Source organism: Cimex lectularius, unplaced genomic scaffold (assembly GCF_000648675.2).
Source record: "Cimex lectularius strain Harlan isolate CLEC.00 unplaced genomic scaffold, Clec_2.1 scaffold13, whole genome shotgun sequence".
NCBI lineage: Eukaryota > Metazoa > Arthropoda > Insecta > Hemiptera > Cimicidae > Cimex > Cimex lectularius.
This window is the reverse complement of record NW_019392649.1, coordinates 173,267-189,855: the sequence shown is the minus strand read 5'-3', so window position 1 is coordinate 189,855 and position 16,589 is coordinate 173,267. Positions and strand designations below refer to the sequence as shown.

At 33.1% G+C, this 16,589-nt stretch overlaps 1 protein-coding gene across 23 annotated transcripts in view; it reads right to left on the bottom strand.

Annotated features, from left to right (window-relative positions):
• The window catches only part of LOC106664580 (glutamate-gated chloride channel), a 212,833-nt gene that overhangs the window by 109,521 nt on the left and 86,723 nt on the right, over positions 1 to 16,589 (bottom strand). For all 23 annotated transcript variants that reach the window (XM_024230531.1, XM_024230527.1, XM_024230529.1 and 20 more), the window contains exon 3: positions 1,575 to 1,654. The gene's annotated coding sequence lies outside the window, so the exon portion shown is untranslated. The remainder of the gene's footprint in view (positions 1 to 1,574; positions 1,655 to 16,589) is intronic.

The following is a 16,589-nucleotide window of genomic DNA, read 5'->3' as shown; positions in this document are numbered from 1 at the left end:
CTTTTCAATAGGATCTCTTCCAGGTTTGAGAACAAGGTAACCCTGGTAGAGAACAAGGTAAGAGGCGGATGGCCTAGACAAAGAAGGTTCTAATACTGCGTTTGTCGGGCCACAACCGGTATTACCTCACTCTATGAGCACAGCGAAAGAGAGTATTAAAAACTGGGGTATGAAACAATTCCTTAAGGAATGGAATCTATCCTTTGGACACAGGCAATCGAAAGAGTTTGTTAAGGAAATCAAACCAGCAGAATCGAAATGACTATTCTTTAACTCAAGGAAGGGAATTAGGAGGCTGTTAGATATTCTGACGGGCCACTGCCCACTGAGAAGGCACCTCTTCGTAATGGGTATCCTACCAGATCCCTTTTGCCGTTTTTGCGAAATAAAAGAAGAAACGGCAAGGCACTACCTCGCAGAGTGTGATAGGTATGCTAGGTCTAGATGTGAAATCTTAGAAGGAGAGGACATCACCAAACCACTCCCCGAGATTAAATGGTCCAAAATCTTGGGGTTTGTGAACAGGTCCAAGAGATTTATGCAGGACACGTGAGCCGACCAAGTCCCGGATCTTTTAAGGATGGGGTACGAGTCTACTCAGGCATTTAACCCCTCGGGTCTTGGTCACCCACCCTGCATAATATATATATTACATGTACGTTTCGGGGCCCATCATCAGTACTATCCGCTATCCGCCCTTATCCGCGTGACCGTCTAACTATTAGATGGTGATTATTGGTTTTTATCAATTTATTAAGAAGGGGAGGCTCCTCAAAATGGGATGGAAACATGTATGTATCTATGGCATAGTGCAGGTATATTTATTTTTTGTAAATTACTTACGCGTGTATCTTCGAGAGGCGTACCATACTATTTTCCATGTTTAGATGCTGATGATGGGCCGTAAGCTTTTGGATAATAATTGCTACAAACCGTGGATTTTAAGAAAAAGATGATAACATAAAGTAGGTAAAATGTGTAGAAAAGGCAAAATAAATAAAATATTTCAACCACGGATAACTTGGGATTTTTAAACCTTTTAGATGATAATTACTTTATGTTGAACAATTTTGATTACTATTATGTAAACATTTATGAATTATGAGAGAAAATATTATTTATGTACGATCAAACATATAATTATTGACTATTTTTCCTTTCTTGTTGTCGTACTTCTATTTATTTTTTATAGATGAAAAATTTCTTTTTATTTTTTACGCCTATAGTGCTAGATTTCTCAAATACCCAATCGATATTCTATTCAAAGTCCCTCTCTTCCACGCCAAATGTTCTCAACAGTGAATGCCAAAATGTCAACAAGCCGGAATAGAGTGTCAACACTCTTTATTAGGTAAACAAGGGAAATGAGAAACGATATGGCCTTTTATTACTTAAAAACAAAAATTCACCCCGCCGTTACATACTATAAATAAGGATTCTTACACCTAGCAAAAGGTATTTTGTAAACTAATAGCAGTAAACACGTGTTATAACTTTTTTACGACCGGTTTTTAAAGAAACGTCTTTAATATCGTCATTTTTTCTTGTTTAAATATTAGATGTACTTTACTTACCCTTTTCACTTATGTCGAGACCCGCACTAGCCCGACGAAGGCTCCTTCTATCAGCACATTGGAAACATCATCGTGTTTGCCTGTAATAAATCAACGAAAAACATTATTAAACTTTTTGAAAACAAAATTGTAAAATTAGAACCAAAATAAAAAACCCAGACGGCAGTCTAAGTTTAATCTAGAAACGCCCTCAGGGCTCATGTGGTGATTACAAGGCGGGCGTTAAAACGTGGAAAATAACCCAAATTTACAGATGCCTGGTTATGAATTGTTACTAATTGGTCGAAATTTCGGGCAAATATTTGTCTGCCACTTTAAAAAATAGCGTTTAAAAATTGTTTGACTTTATTGAACAAATTAAAAAATAAATGAATAGAAAAACAATCGACGTCAGCATTTCTTGAATGATGGCAAAATCTTCATTTCATGCTTACAAAAGTGACTAGAATTGTCAAAAATTTGTACTTTTCTTTACTGACTTAATTTTACGATTACTAAAATAGGTAATAGATAAAAGAGTTTAAATTTTTAATTTGAGGACCTAGTAATTATGTACATGTTTAGTTTCATAAAATGAACGGAGCAAGATCGATTTCATTTTTTCCTAAATCATTTCAATTGAATAAAATAAACCTTTAATAAGTGCTTCCTTTCAAATCAATGTTTTCTTTAGAAAAAATGGGCAAAATATTGAAAATTGTTACGAAATACCAACCAGCTTTTTTCCTGTATTTAGACGAATTTTCTACTCAAAAAAATACATGAATATATAAATGACCTAATGTTGGATCTTTTCTTTTTAATTAGACATCCTTTTACTCATATAAATTTCTCCTCTCTGATCTTTTCTCATATAAATTAGTTTTATATCTGTTCTTTTTATAATATAAATTAGTCTCATTCCTGATATTTTTATCAATAAATTGGTCTTATCCCGACCTTTTCCTAATATCTAATTAGTCCCATCGTTGATATTTTTATGTATAATTTGTCTTCTTTGCTAATATTTTTTGAATATAAATCGACCTCATCCCCCATAGTTTTCAAATATATATCGGACTCATCCCATCGCTTTTTTATATGTAATTAATTCGCTTAATTACTGATTTTTAAAAATTAATTTGTGTCATCCGTAATATTTTTTATTATATAATATTATTTAATATATGCTCCATTCCTGATCATTTTCTATTTAATAATCACCTTCTCTATTATTTTAATAATATCATTATCAGACCCTCGTTTTTTTGTACTTAATTTGCTTAATCCCTGATCTTTTTGTAATATATAATTGGGTTAATGAACCTTAATAGTTTCCCAATATGTTGAGCTCAACTCTGGCATTTTTCTTATAAATAATTATAGTCATTGCTTCATCCCTGATATCATTTTATTAATGTGGCATCATCCCTAATCGTTTTCTTATATATAATTGGCTTAATCCCTAATATTTTTTCTGATGTGTCATTGGCCTCCTCACCGATCGTTTTCATATATATAATTTGCTTAATCCCTGATCTGTTTCTGATGTGTCACTGGCCTCCTTACTGTTCGTTTTCTTATATATAATTTGCTTAATCCCTAATCTTTTTCAGGTGTGTCATTGGCCTCATCACTTATCGTTTTCTTATATATAATTTGTTTCATCCCTGTTTTTTTCTAATTTGTCATTGTCCTCATCACTGTTTTCTTATATATAATTTGCTTAATCCCTAATCTTTTTTAGGTGTGTCATTGGCCTCATCACTTATCGTTTTCTTATATATAATTTGTTTCATCCCTGTTTTTTTCTGATTTGTCATTGTCCTCATCACTGTTTTCTTATATATAATTTGCTTAATCTCTAATCTTTTTCTAATGTGTCATTGGCCTCATCGCTAATTGCTTTCTTATATATAATTTACTTAATCCCTTAACTTTTTCTAATTTGTCATTGACTCATCACTAATCGTTTTCTTATATATATATTGCTTAGTCCCTAATCTTTTTCTGATGTGTCATTGGCCTCTTTACTGTTCGTTTTCTTATATATAATTTGGATAGCCTAATCCTTGATCCTCTACTTATTATTGTTGCTATATCCAGCCCGTTTTTTAAAAATAAAATTGACTTCGCTCCTGATCATTTTCTAATTGACAGTTCGTCTTTTTTCAATTGATCTCATCATTTTCAAATAAACGATTAAAATGTTGAAACAGGACCGCAATATATCCGATATTGTAAATTTAGTTAAATTTTATTCTGGTATTAGTAGCTTATTTTACTGTTATTTAAAAGGTCAACTCAATTATTTAACAAAAACACTTTGTAATATTATTTTCAATTTTTATGCAAGACGGTTGGGAATAAAAATTAGTGTCACGAGAGGGACTCGAACCAACGACCTTTGCCTATTTTGTATTATATTCCATTCTAATTCTAATGTATTCTAATTCCATTCTATTAAAATAAAATTATAAACGTTAGAAAGGTTTAGAAAGCTAAAATTAATTGTTGTGTTGACTTGTCGTAAATCACAAGGGGGAGCCGGCGTTAACACGAAACCCGGGATTTGTTTGTTGGGGGGCTCGGAAATAGCCGATGCCTTATTTGTTCTCTCTGGAAGGCGGCCGGCCCATTTCCTACATTAGCGGCTGGTAACGTTCATTCGGCGACGACGTGCGAATTATTCAAAATTCCCTAAACTGCGTGCTTTGCCCGCGTTGGGGAGAAAATATCACACGTCTATTTGGGAAAAGCCTTCTACCAATCCAGGGCCACACTTTCGAGTTGGACCGCATCGTGGTTTGAATATGAAAACAGCTTTGGGCCACGGCACACCCGGGCTTAGGCAGCTTTTCACCGCAGGAACAGCGAAATGTCGCCCGTTTGTTGAAATTTCTACACGACCGATTCCTTCTGATCATGATTGATCTAATCCGGCTGATGGTCTCTGTGGTACAGACCGATATTGCGTCCCGGTTTCTCTTTGTTCTCGATGAATCCGAACGTTGTTATCTTTTAAAGGACCTTTCCTATAAATTTGGGTAACTCAATCCATTCGCTGATTGTTTTGAACTTTGTATCTCAACAGTGGTCGGCAGTTCGAATAACACTTCAAGAAAAAAATAACAGCTTCATGAAAGGACATTTCAACAAACAAAGCAAAATATTTTCTTTTCAATAGGCTCCAAACGAAGCGTTATATCTAATTAAGAATTCAACTCATTATACAAGAATAATAAAAAAACCCTCCAGTGTTTACCTTGTAATTATGCAAACTACTATTAAAATAAGTATTGTTGGTTGGTATCATTGTATCAATAATTCCATAACACTTTATACCTCTCTTCTCTCTCTCTCTCTCACCCTCTATTACTCACTCTCTCTCGCTCTCTCATTTATTATTTAGCTATATATATATTTTTTATCATCCTGCCTACTTATTTATCTATGTATCTATCTCTATTTGTGTATATTTCTCTTTTTTTCACTCGTACGTTTTTTTCTCTCGGCTCTTTTTCTTCTCGTTCTTATTCTGTGCTATGCTCCCTTGTTTAGCCTCTCTACTCTCTCACTCTCTCTCTCTTTCTCCCTCTTTCTCTCTCTCTCTCTCTCTCTCTCTCTGCTTTTCTTCCTGCCTCTCCTTTTTTAATAATGCTCTCCCCCAATCTTTCTACCTCTATATCTACCTACTAATTCATGTATCTTCATCTATCTACATCAATCTATTTATGTATATAACTATTTATCTACTATGCATTTCCCTCTCCCTTTTTTTACTCTCTCTCTCTCTCTTTCTCTCTCCACAATCTCTCTCTCTCTCTCTTTTTATTCTTTCTTTTTCCCCTCTCTTTCTCCCACCACAATATCTCTCTCTCTCTGGTCCTGCCTCTCTTTTCGTAACAATGCTCTCCCCCAATCTATCTACCTCTATCTATTTATCTATATATTTATCTATTTATCTACTATGCATTTCTCTCTCTTTTTTACACTCTCTCTTTCTCTCTCTCTCTCTCTCTCTCTCCCTCTCTGTTTATCTACCTGTCTCTCTTTTCTTGACAATGCTCTCCCCAATCTAACTACCTCTTCCTCTACTTACTAATTCATTTATCTCCATCTATCTACCTCTATCTATTTATATATGTATATATATCTATTTATCTACAATGCATTTCTCTCTCTCTCTCTCTGTTTTACTCTCTCTCTCTCTCTCTTTACTCTTTCTTCTTCCGCTCTCTCTCTCCCTCTCTCTCTCTTTCTCTCTTATCCATTTATCTGTATTTATTTATCTTCTCCTCTCTCTTTCTCTTTCTATTTTTTATCTATCTACCTAGCTATGTCTCTATCTCTCTGTCTCTTTGTTTCTTTTTTCTTTCTCTCTTCTTTTCTCTTATTTATTTATATATCTATTTATAATTTATTGGTCTGCTTATTTATCTATCTAGCATCTTTTATATTTCTCTCTTTTTCATTAGTAGTTTTTCTATCACCTCTCCTTCTTACTCTCGGCTGGTTCTTGTTCGTTTCTATATGTCCATGCTTACGTTGTCTCCCACTCTTTTCCTCTCTTTGTATTTTTTTAGAAATGGAAAAATGATCTTAACATTTTGAATATTTTATCGGTGTTGGGACACGGTAGAAACTATGAAAAAACGTAGTAGCCAGAAGTAGCGAGGTAGGTGAAAAGTTCTAGTTCATTAATACTTTAGGTAGACCTGGTGTGAAACTTAAAGAATTCCTTTGCTTTGCTTCAGAAGAAAATGGTTGCGGTTCATAACAAGAGTTTTCGTTTTGTTTCTTGATAAAAATTATTTATTTCAATTTCGAAATGGAATTTTTGTTTTTTACGCCTCAACACAATGATGAGAATTGATTTTATTAAAACTGGCAATTCAACGTTCAAATAAATCAAAATTTTACAGAATTATATTTAGAAGTCTATATCGTTTTTAATGTTTTAGCTGTTCTAATCAACAGCCGAGATAAATTAGCAAAGTCGTCAACAAATTCAAAACGGATTAAATTTGACCTATGATTTATTAATATACATTACTTTTTATAACGTTCTCATATGTAAAGTAAATATAGGTTCAAAATTCATATAAATAATCGTCAAAAAAATGTGGACAAACAAGATATTGAATGTCAAAGTTGATCATTTTAGGAGGAGTTATTTACAGTCTACCAGATGTAAAACGTTAAGCCCACCTTGTTAAGCATTGAAAAAAAAAAAGAATTATTGCTAAATTAAAAGGTTTAGCATTTTTATTAAACTTTTATATTAGTTAAGAAATAGTAAGAAAGAGAAATATTGAAATTTTTAAAAACATGGCAGTTTATGATTAAGTACAATTGAATACAGAATGATTTTGAATATTTAAAGTGAAATCGTCGTTAAGGGACTAAAAGTTGTTTATTAAAAAAATTCGACTTTCACCGGCCTGTGCTTGTTTGTACTAGAAGTGAAGAATTGTAAGGAGAAAATAAATAATTTAAGAGCACCACCTTCTCCTTTATTTCCCGTTTTTATTGATTACAGTCTTCACCTCGGATAATTTTCCCATCGTTGAAAGAATTTCTATGACACCCAAGAAAATTGTCAAGTTGTTTTTCTTACACACCTTCCTCATGAGAATTAGCTGAAAATTGCGTAAATCATAGCGGCGTCGATCTTGGGTGAAAAATATGGGGTGATCGATAAGGTAAACCGGTATCAATTAAAACAATTGCTGTTTAAAAAAAATTAACACATAAACATACCATAAAACTACTCATTCGTAAATAAAAAATTATTTGGAAATCGTGAATGCAGTCTGGTGAGACGTAGGTTTTAGAATTTTCTTTATTGTGTCAACGTTTCGACCTTTATTGAGATCATCTTCAGAGCTCAAAGGGTTTATTTTCTGTGTCACGATTAAAAGACACATTTCTACACGTAAATAATAACTGGATTATCAAAATTAAAAGCAACAGTTAATGACGTTTAAATTGATATATAGAAAAATAGGTTGAGATATGATGGAACAAATCATAAAAAAATAGGCCAGGCTCTTCAGGTTTTTCTCTCAGAGAAATGCGATTCGAAATAAACAACCGTTTCGTTATATTTAGCTTGGTCAAATTAAACGTTGTATTAATTGAATGTTCAAAGGGTTCAAAACCGGAATAGTTGACAGAGGAGTTCGAATTTACAGATGTCAGCTTTTGCTTTCTTTAGCGTCGTCAAAGCAATTATGCTTCAGTTTCCCTAGCTGCCTCCTGGTAATGGATCAATACTGCAGTAGTTTGGGTAGTAGTGAAGTCTTCCCACGGTCGTATTTCGCAAAACACTCAATTCAACTAGGACAAAAATCCTACTACACAAATAATTATAACAAATTCAATTCATCAGAGTAGTTTCAGTTTCAAATTTAATTATTTTAATTTTTTAAAGTTTAATTGAACAGCCAAGTTATTATGCAGACTTTCTGGCTATTTTAGCTTTGTTAAATAACCAAAATTAAAAGTAATCCAGTTTGATATATAAGCGCTACAAAATACACGGCTGTTTTACAAAAAATCCCACAAAACTTAAAAGGATTGCTAAAAAATTTAAACTTTTTCTTCGTAATCATATTGTGGAATATTGATTAGTTTGAAAAACAAGATAATGGATGGAATGTTTGGTTACTTTCACCCGTGTATCACGATTGTTTACTTACTGCCTTATGGGCAAGTTGCGTTACGTTGTTTCACTCGCGAATCTTAAAAAATGTCGGATTAAAAAACAACAACCGTTTATTGAAAATGATCGTTGAATAAGCAAAATTTACTAACCAAAAATTGAAAAAAAACTACAAAATCTTTATCTGAGAAGCTACATAAACAAATATAAAGGTAATAAAATAGCAAATTATATTACAAGTTACCAAGAGCATACAGTACATTGTACTGTACCTGTAAGTTACCAAGTACCTACAGCATATAGATAAATAAATGCACATTTTACACTGGACTACATTAAGAATTTGTGGGTTATGATTCAAAATTTTCACCGACCTCGCTTCTTCAGGCTACTGCTTATCAAATTCTTTGATGTCCTTTACTTCTTCCATACTTAGAGAAGGAGAGATAAAGGGAGATAGATATATAGAAGAGGTAGATGATTAAATAGATAGAGAGATAATAGTTGTATAAGAAAAGCGAAAGAGAGAAGAACGAGGGAGAGTGTGAGAGCGACAAAGAGAGTGAAAGAGAGCGAGAGATAAAAAGAGAGACAGATGGAAAAAGATTGTTGGAAAGTATGACGGAAAGAAAGAGTAAAAATTAGTGAGAAAGAGTGAGAGAAAGAGAGGGAGGTAGATGAGACAGAGAGATAATAGAAGTATAAGGAGATCGAAAGAGGGAAGAACGTCAGAGAGAGATAGAGATAGTTAGATAGGTAGATAGATAGATAAATGGATAGATAGATAGATAGATAGAAGGAGATAGAGAGATAGATAGATACATAGAGATAGAGAGATAGATAGATACATAGAGAGAGAGAGAGAGAGAGAGAGAGAGAGAGAGAGAGAGAGAGAGAGAGAGAGACAGACAGACAGAGAGAGAGACAGACAGACAGAGTCAGAGATGGAATGGGTAGGGGGAATTGGGAGAAATACTAATTAAATGTTTTTATGTATGGTAATAACTATACAAAATTTGCAATAGTTATGTATACTATTGTGTTACACACTGTGTGTGTGTGTGTGTGTGTGTGTGTGTGTGTGTGTGTGTGTGTGTGCGTGCGCGCGCGCGCGATTTTTTAAAGAGATGTTTAGTATTTCTAAATTCTTTATCCGGAATGACCAAAATAAATCTAATATCAAAGGTGCCCTGTGTAGGTTTTATTTATACAATTATATACAATGACTTAAAAAGGCTGGTTTAAAAAGACCGTTTCGTAGATAAAGCTTTGTTCTTTAAAAGAATGGGAGGAGACAAGAATTTCGAGTGTGTTTGCCCAGCATCGAGCGGAGGGGAGGTCACTGGTGAAGTAAGGACTTCAAGCAACAAGTCCCAACAATTAACAGGACCTACTTGATTCACACCGTTATCAAAAGCTCGCCTCTTTTCTTTTTTTTTTTAAAGAAACGTCCTTGTAACTCTTGTCAATGGCAGTGATAAGACAATCCGATTTACAAGGTATTGTGATCGCCAGACAAGTTTACAACTTAGGAAATTACGATAATAATGAAAAAATATGGTAATATTTTACCGAAAATTGAAATATTTACAAACACACATATTTGTTGAAGTTGGTCGAATTGATGATAACATTCAAACCATCCGTTCTGTCTTCGTTCTTTTCTTTCCTTTGCAACGCCTTTGTTAATGAGACACAAACACGTATAAAAATATATAAAATAACAATATAAAAATAAATAAATCTTTTAAAAACTAAAACCTTTGTTAACAAAAGATTATTCAGGATCAAAATTTTCTTTCCTTACTACTAGGTAATAAAATAAAGACAATGATTTATTACAGAACACAAATTAAATATAAAACCGACATGAAAAATTAGATTTTTCTAAAGCTAAAAGTGGCTCTAATCGACTTAAAACAATTTTAGTTTGAATGCCAAGTGTTACTATAACTTCATTGTACTTGAAACCATTTAAACATTGTAAGTAGATTATCATACTTGTTAACTTTTTTGATTATTAATTTAATTTTTAATGCTCTGAATATCTCCAAAAGTCAACAAAAGCTGAGAAATCTGAATTGAAACTCAGCTATTTTTATCCATTTCAATTATTTATAAGAAACTGAGTGTTTTCTATAAAATTGACCAAATTCTTAATCTTCTTTACTATGTATTTTTTAAAACAATTTTCTTCCATTGTGGTTATTCCTGTGGTAAAATGTACTAGGAGTATAAGAAAATATTTCACGTTCAGCTGTAGTTTAGTCTAAAACCCTAATTACAATAAACGAAAAAAAGCATTATTAGTTTTATTAAGTTTGTGATGAGTTTTTAAAGTAAGGGTTTATTAATAAAAAAGTGAATATTAATTGAAAGGGAAGCATTAAGAACAATTTATGGAAGGAATTTTAGCAGTGATGTTATTAGGAAGTGTGAAATCATTAAAGTTTATTCAAAACTATAAAGAGAAAATAGGTTACTCTAATGGATTTTCAGGTTGAAAGTGATTTTAAATGTGGTCTTCTACTTTTTAAGCTAAAAGAAGAGTTATAATAAAACATGCTTTTCGTCATAATTATTGGGTTGTCCGGAAAATAATGCAGGATTTTAAGTTTTCATTAAAAAAAATCTATATAAAATATTCTGTTTACGTTTACAGGATTACTCANAATTCTGAATTCTACTCAGACGGAATTAATAAGTTACCAACACGTTGGGAGAAATGTATTGAGAGTATGGGAAATTATTTTGATTAAAGAACATTGCTTTGAAGTAACTAGTTTCTTTTTTTTTGTTTAATACCAAAATCCTGCATTATTTTCCGGACAACCCAATATCATAAAATTCTTAATAACTAATTCTTATTTGATACTTCCATTTTTAGTTTTTGAAATTGACCTCTTTTGGCAAATATGTCTCCCGCCCACCAAGGCGAGAAATAATTTCAAATGAGCAAGTGTGTTAAATTGTAGGGTCACGAGTAACTTTTGACCGGGGGCACCAATTCGGCTAATTCCCAGTGAGCGATCCTCTGGCCAAGTCAATTAATTAATCCCTTCCCGCGGCCACTCTTATCCGACGAATATCCAGGAGAACGGCACCAATCAATAAGCGGAGTTTGCGGCAGTGGAAAGACATTTCATGAAAAACCCCTGCTTCTAACATTCAGATAAATACCACTCTGGGGAGGGATGTCTTAAAAGGCAAAATTAATTATATGTTAGGGTTATTTATTAAATATATTTAAAAACGTGTTTTTTCCCTTAAAATTTAACATCACAAATATATAAAGTTATACTGATCGGAATAGAAATAAAATAAAAAAAATCTTTAAAACATCAAAGAATAAAATCAATCGTGCAAACTTGACCAAACTTATAGAAATCGAATAACACCGATTTCAGACATTTAAATTTAAAATTCAGAAAAAACTCCTCACGTGCTTAATACTCCGGTAATCTTAGAATTATGACTGATCAGCAAGAAATTCCTACGTCCTGGTAACTCGTGCCTGGAAACGTTCGTCCATTCAACCGGAACTTTTACTTGAATTCAATGTACATCTGGTCCAGCTTATCTGCACTTTCACAATAATTTCATTCTTTTCAATTATAATTTGTTCACCCTTGTTACTAATTTTTTAATGCTTTTTTAATTATAAATATTTAGGTAAAATGAAACCAGGTATTCCGTACTAGTTGAATTTACTTAAAGATGATGTTTCGGGCTAAAAGCCCATCTTCAGAATTCTAAGCGTAGAATTTCAAATCGTACATGGAAAATGTCAGCCTTATTAAAAATTGAGTTGGGGCAAACTACCCTTTGGAAGAAAGGGAAGGCCAAATGAAGGAAGCCAAGAAAGGAGATGAAAAGAAAGGCTTAACAAAATTCAAAAAAATCACAGAATACTTGGTGATAATTATGTTTTCTATAATTACATTAAACCATTTTACGTTTTAGTGGTCAATTTACCCAGTTACATTTTTCAATTAATTATTCTTTCTATGTAAGGTATTGGTTGAGATAAAAAAGTCAGTGTTACGAGCGGGATTTGAACCCACGACTTTCGGCTAAATACGCCGCTGCTCTACCATTTGAGCTATCACTTCGATCCTCTAGGACACCAACTCTCCATCTCAACCTACAATCGCTCGAATTTTGAAAATGGCAAAAAAGAGGGAAAACTTTGAACGGTTATAGGTTGAGATGGAGCGTTGGTGTCCGAGTTGATCGATGTCTCGACAGCTCAAGTGGTAGAGCAGCGGCGTATTTAGCCGAAAATAGTGGGTTCAAATCCCGCTCTGACTTTTTTTATCTCAACCAAGACCTTACATAGAAAGAATAATTAATTACATTAAACGTTAATCCTACGTTTTAACTGCGTTAGTTTAAATAGTTAATTAATTTATTTCAATAAGATTGAGATAACAAAGGTCTATGCTCGTCATTACACAATATGACATTAACCCTGTGTATTTCCATTTCATCCTAGGTCTGACCGATTATTACATTAATATCAGCCTCGATGAGTCTCATATTTTCATTTATTTTTAACAAATCTGTACGAAATCGGTTATTTATCCAAACGATTAAAAAAAAAAAAAAAAAAAAATCGAAAGCGTTGGTGGTTATTGAACCGTTTCCATTAGCAGGATCGTTACTCTTTCTGCCAATTTTCGACGTCCTTTGTGTTGACTCTTCGTGTTTTCTGCTGAATCAGCCCTCAGCGTACACCAATTATAGTCGTTAGACGTAATAACATATAACTGAGATAACAATCTGTTAGTTAACTATTAATTCATTCTTGTATATTTGTTTATTGTATTATGTTAAATGGTTTTTAACATGTCTCATATGGATTGTGGAACACGCATACAAATAGGTTTTCACTAATATAAATTTCGATTTATAAAATCATAGGTTTTGTTATATTTCTCCGAGGATTTTTTCCCCCCGAATATGACGGAGAGATCGCTGAAATTGCTCTCCTTTTATAATAGCTCACTTCCTTAAACTGAAATTGTCCCATTCTTGAGGATTCGTAATAGCAGCTTTCATCCGCTTCTTTAGACTTTATCCTCTAAGCTCCATAACACTTCACATTTTTGACGCTTTCACGTTTTAAGCTGGCATCGATGTGCCATTATCACAATTTTTATCTTTCCTTACACTGAGTCCTACAGATCGTAAGTGTTAAAAAAGTTGTAAAAAGTTGGTCATACTTTGACAATACCTGAAGAGGATCGATCAACCTGACAACAAATTTGTATCTATAGAACATAATTATTTTGCGACCGAGCAGTCAAGAAGGTTAAAATATTTTTTTCCTTTTTTTTACGAGGGTTCGCACAGCAGAGGTTATATGCCACGGGGTGCCGGTGTTTTTGAAAAAACTCATTTGTATGTCGGGTTCGAATGCAGGGCCGCTGGATTTGAACCCGGGACCTTTACCTTACAGTAATGAGCGCCTAAACCGTTGCGGCCACCGACGCCCCCAGAATATTTTTTTTAGCATGAAATACAATTGATAGTTATTTGTAGCACTCAATAATACCCAAAATAAATTTTTAAAAATGTTTACTCTAATGTGTCGCCTTGTACTGATTTCGTTTCGAAAAACAAAAAAACCTTGATAATTTCAAAATGGATCTACTGATCCCTACGAAACTTTATAGGAGTTTAATATGCTATAAACTACAATTAACGGCACAACCTTAACTTCCGTATATAATTCTGGATCGGGGAAATAAAATGTTTGAGCGTTTTTGTAGATTTCATTTTCATTTTTCTTATTTATAATAATTGTTTTTTCGCAACATAATTTGTTGGAAACATTATTTTCTACGCTCCTAGAGCTCATTGTCAAGAAAGTCTGGATTCGTGTGACAAGTACCTATTAGTTAATTTTTTAACACGGTAAATTGTGCAGTTTCAATGAGATTATCTAAAAAAAAAGTTCTCTTTTGTAATGATAATAATGTAACATAATGAAGAGATGAATATTCGCAGAGTAATGAAGGCTATTGTTTCAAGACAGTTTTTAAAAAGGAGAGGGAGAGGCTGTCGTTTCGAAATTAGGAATATGACAAAAAATGGTTTTTTAATTAATTCTATTCAACTCTTTCTACCTTTTATGGCCTGAGAAATAAGGGAACTAAAGAAACCTGATAAAGGTGACTAGGTGTCCTCCATTATTCCTCCCCCACTTAACTCAATTTCAGAACAAATTGTGCCTTTATTTGGAAAAAAAGAAAGAATTTTCACCAAAATAAACACCCTGAGAAAATTGGCTAAAACCCATATATCTCCCGGGGTTTCATACATTTTTTCCATTAACTACACTAACAGTTTAGACTTTTTAAATTTGTGATCGGAGTGATTTTTTGTAATAGAAAACAAATCATTCCAGATGATCAATTTGGAACCCGATCAAAACAATGAACAACATTTTCACATCCTCCAACTATTTGTTAAATTTAAACAATGTTTGTAAATCCCAAGCCCTGAAGATGATCTCAATAAAGATCGAAACGTTGGCACGATAAAGAAAATGTTTTTCTGAAACCTACATCACACCAGAGTGCATCTCACGATTTCCGAATAATCATTGAACAATAGGCAAAATTCTAGATAATAAATAAATTTTTCATGGTACTTCAGCTATTCTACTTATTTTAAGAACATCTAGATTTTTGAGGTTATCCCATAAAACATCCTATTAAATTAACAATTAAAATTGGTACTTTTTTCCGGCCATCTAGCAGCTAGGGTTATTGCCGGCTTTTTATGTTTTGTTTATCTTGCATTTTTTATCATCTCTATCTTTCCTCTACCTCTTTCGCACGTGATTAAAATGTCCTAAGTCAATTTAGTCCATTCATGCTTTCTAAGTGATTGGCGGGTCTCAAGCGTTCTCGATATACTGCTGAGACCCCACCTTTACAATTACGATTTTCGATTTTCACCCTCCTTCATTCACGCCAATAAATACATTCACACAAGTAAAAATTATGCTTTCACTGTCCTAAGTTAACCTAATAGGTTCAACAGGTCTGGGTACTCGACAGTATATCATAAATAAACACAAACATTATATTACGTTCCCGCTAATAAATGCATTCAGTCAAATTACGGATATTATCTCAACTTATGCATGAAACGGCTCCCTATATGCGACTATATAAGTTTATTAGTTTAGGTATCGAATTAATTGGTTATTATAACCACTACTGTGCCTTAGAAGTTGTTTATAAACAGCAGCTTTGTCATGATAATTCATTGCACTTTGTTAATAAGTACTTTACAGATATTTATACGTACGTAAAAGGTAATTTCGTGGTCTTTCGTTGTCGAGGAGATGTTTGTTTCAGTCTGCTGTGGCATATCCACACCCGAGTCAACGTGGTTATTCCTTTCTCCCATCTTTCTATGGTCCACGATTTGATCGACGGTTTTCTTTCGCGTAGTTTGTCGGTCATGTTGATCCAACGGTTTTACCATTCTTTACAGCATTGGCTTTTAACATAATTTTTCATATCCGACTGGACTCACCGCTGTTTCCTGGTTATGTAGTATCTTCAGGGCCTGGGATTTACAAACATTGTTTAAATATAACTTTGTATTTGTTAAATTTAAACAATGTTTAAACAAAATATATATTTTTATATATTCAATCAAACACTTTGAGTTCCTTTGAGTGAGTAGAAATACTTTGATAAAAAATAAAAAAATATATTTTGCATTGTATAAATTCACTTTTCCACATCCAAAATGTAATTGTTATATGTAAACAATGTTTGTAAATCCCAGGCCCTGAAGATGATCTCAATGAAGTTCGAAACGTTGGCACGAAAAAGAAAACGTTTTTCTGAACCCTACATCACACCAGACCGCATCTCACGATTTCTAAGTAAATATCGATAAACGGCCACTAATCACCACACATTTATTTATTGACTTAGATTTTATATATTGCTGATTATCTTGCGATTTGAAATAGTTAAGCTCGTATTCGAATCAATACTTTATGGTTCATGAGACTCTAACCAAAATTAAAAGTAACGGTTGGTCTATAAAGGGCAGTTTAAAAAAAATAATTTTACTATTATAAACGATGTGTATTATCCAAGAGGTCGGAATTTGGACAAGACTATTTTCTTATCTATTTTTATGATTATAAGACCTCTCGATCTTCCATGCAACGAAGTTACGGGTTGTACTTTGACAGAGAGAAGTTTGCCCGTCCGACGGAGATAAACTTTTTTATTACCATGCATAAAACATGAGATATCCATAGCAAAATTTGATTTATTTCTGACAGAACATTATAATATTTAACATGTTAGTATTGTGGCCGAAATTCTGTT